The sequence below is a fragment of the Cyprinodon variegatus genome, unplaced genomic scaffold (genome assembly GCF_000732505.1).
Source record: "Cyprinodon variegatus isolate N-32 unplaced genomic scaffold, C_variegatus-1.0 Scaffold707, whole genome shotgun sequence".
In the NCBI taxonomy this organism is placed as follows: Eukaryota; Metazoa; Chordata; class Actinopteri; order Cyprinodontiformes; family Cyprinodontidae; genus Cyprinodon; species Cyprinodon variegatus.
In genome coordinates this window covers 278,753-282,053 of record NW_015151160.1, presented here as the reverse complement: position 1 = coordinate 282,053, position 3,301 = coordinate 278,753, and positions in this window count along the sequence as shown.

The following is a 3,301-nucleotide window of genomic DNA, read 5'->3' as shown; positions in this document are numbered from 1 at the left end:
GTAATAACCATTTTAGATAAGGTTGAGGATATAAATGAGTCAGTACAAAAAAAAACCCTTTCTTGCTATGCAATTTCAAGTTCGCTGAGATGCAGCTTTTCAAAACTTTTTTTGCTGCCTCATTCTTTGATGGCAAAAGGTTTCCCTTGAACATTTGAAAGAATACTTGTCCACTTTTGCTCTGAATGCACTGCCCTAAACTTCACCATTTAAAGCCCTTACTGAGAGCTGAGGCTATTGTTATTGCTTATTCATTTATTTTGCTGTTATATATTGCCTGACCTAGAGGAGAACAAAGCCTTGCCTTTTTGGAAAATTACATCCAAAAGGTTGTCTGTTTCAAATAATAACTTGTACTGAAGAAGGATGGACTTTGCATTGTTTTCAAATGACCTTGCAGACTCAGAGAAATAACCTACAGGCATTTTTTTGCAACATGCATTTAAGCTAGGAAAAAAAACAATCCTTTTCTGCAGTTGAGTATGCAAAATACCAATATTGTTTTACAAAGATAATATCATATATTAGCAAGAAACAAGAATAACAGACTGTAAAGTAAGGGTTATCTATAAGATAACACAAAAATACTATTATTGAAAATGGCATTTAAAATAACCTCTCACTTTCTATTCAATTGTTAAACATGCAGTGTCAAATGTGACTCTAGTCAAACCAGAAAGAAGGCAAACAGAAAACACTCTGAAAAATGCCAAACCAAATAATATAAAAAGGGAGGTGTAACGTTGTCAGATGTTGTGCACTTATCTGGTCTCTAAGTTAAATTCTACTTAAGGCTTTTAAATGACCTTGAACTGGTTATGTTTCAATAGTTTTCATTTAAAGATTTTTCAACATTAACCTAAATATTATGTCCAGCTTGAACTAAAGTTGCCTGTATGTTACTGTGGACATTTACTCACTGCAGTGTCCAGCAGTAGAGGGTTTGCCAGCTCACTTTTTATTTTGTTTTTCTTGAGGAAGTAGACATTTTTTAATTAGATGTAAATTACCGTCTAGTCATTTATGGTTCTGAAATTACGAATGAACCTTTCTGTCTGATTTCAGAAAAGGAGCCCCCCTGCAGGAAATCTAGCTTTTCAGATTGAACTCTAACAAGACAACAGAAGTCAGCAGGTGAAGTGATGCAAGTACCTGAGTTAATTAGGCAAATGACGTATATGGTGATTGCATGCAAACCCAGACCAAAGTAAAATTTCTTTGCCTTTGGGAAAATACTTTTGATTTTCATGTGGAAAAAAACCCACATAATGCACATCGAATAGATACTGATTTTGAAGTTTTAGTGGTTGAATCTAGTAGAGCAAATTATAAACACCTTCTCTGCAACTAATATGTAGTACAGTGTTTTTCTTTTTGTAAAGATATAAAAAAAAAATCCCACAAAAGCAGTTCAAATATCTTCTGCAATCTACACATGTGAACAAAATTATTGGTACCCCTCAGTTAACGAAAGCAAAACCCGCTAAAGGTAACATAATTAACATGAATCAGACAAAAGTAATGATGAATAGAAATTCATAAATTAATGCCAGACATTGCTTTTCAACCATGCTGAACCTGGCCTGAACACAAATGATGCTACCCTTAACGTCATATTCTTTGCACAACCTTTTGAGTCCGTCACAGCAATCAAACGATTCCTGTAACTATCACTTCTCAGAAAGAATTTTGCACACTCTTCATTATGGTGGGCAGACACTGTAGGTAAGTTTCAGCCTCACTGTGCATCCTGCGTCTTGTAGTATACAGCGGGTAACGAGGGGCGATTAGCATCTCATGACCACCCCCTGACCGGGAATCATAATCAGATGAAAATCCAACATGTTTAAAATTCAGTCAGCCTTTGTGAGGTGATATTGAGGGTATCCTGCTTTTGGAGCAGAGTTACAAGCCATTTTACCTCGACCTTGTGTATTGGGCATTTGCAAGGAAGGCAGTTCTTCTTTATCTCTGACTTAATTTCCATATAAACAACTCCGACCAGCGATAACTCATTTCAGAGATAAGTCTGATGTATAATTTTTGGTCATACACAAGTATTACATTGCATTGGAGCATAGGTCCAAACAGTGTAAGAACAGATATTTGAGCTGTGAACTTTTAAACCCTGTTATTTTGTGTTACATTGTAAGATATGAACCAGTCAATGACTGAAAATATCGTACAGTGTATGCCCGCCTTTAGCAAACTGCTCCAGCTGTCTTAGGTTGGAAGGTTTTCCAGGCTGTATATTTCAGCTCCTTCCAAAAGATCCGTAGACTTTATGAGCCCTGACAGTGACTTAATGGACTTAATGTCCTGCTTGGGCATTAAGTCCATTAGGTCCACTTTGGCTTTAACAATTTCAGAGGATGGGATCTGACACTAATGTTCCTTGGGTTTAAAATTCACCTTCAATCTCTTTAGAATTTTGCCTTTGAACTTAAATTTCTGAATAATATGAGCAACTGTAGTCACAGGAACATCAACCTATTGTGACAGGTCTTATAGCCTTTAACATGCTTGTCTATAATTTTCTTTCTACCCTCCTGAAACAACTATTTCCTTCACTTCCTCTGGTCCATGTGGAGTGTGATACACACCATGGCTGTGTTCAAATGTAGCGGCTGCTGCCTCCAAAGGCCAGATTCGACGGCCGATTACATCATAGTAAGAAATGAATTTAGCCATCGCCTGTTTAGAATGGAAGAGTTCTCGATAAGCGACCAACAAATTCAGCCTTCTTTTTTGCCCGTTTTGAAGGACAGGCCCACTGTATCCTCCGTAGCCTTGGGTATCCCATGATTCATTGTGAGTACTGCTCCGTGCTCAGGGGAAAAAAGGAAATGACGCCGAACAGTGGCGAATATTCTAAGTGCATTTTTATCCAAGTATGTGGATAGTTCCGTCTGAAATGTATGAAAACAGTTGTTTTAATGGTTATTGAGTCATTGAAAGGTTTTATCTGTCACTGTGTAACAGCTCAGATTCCAATATCTGTGCAGCGTGTGAACCCCAAATCTAATATCTGCAAAGCTGCATGAAAATGTAATTAGCATATAACATTAGTAAGAAGTTCTATACCAATCTTTTGCCTGTTTTGTGTGTCAAATGTTATGGTGGCTAGGGGACAGAGGATACGCTGACTGACGTACAGGAGAGCTCTCCTCGCAAAGCATTATGAGATTAAAAACCAACTAATAACCAAGATGGCGCTGGCACTGCGCAGTGAAGAAGGAGTTACGTGACCAATGGAGCAAAAAGCAGTGATCTTCTGTCTGAACGGTCAGTTAGCTGAGTT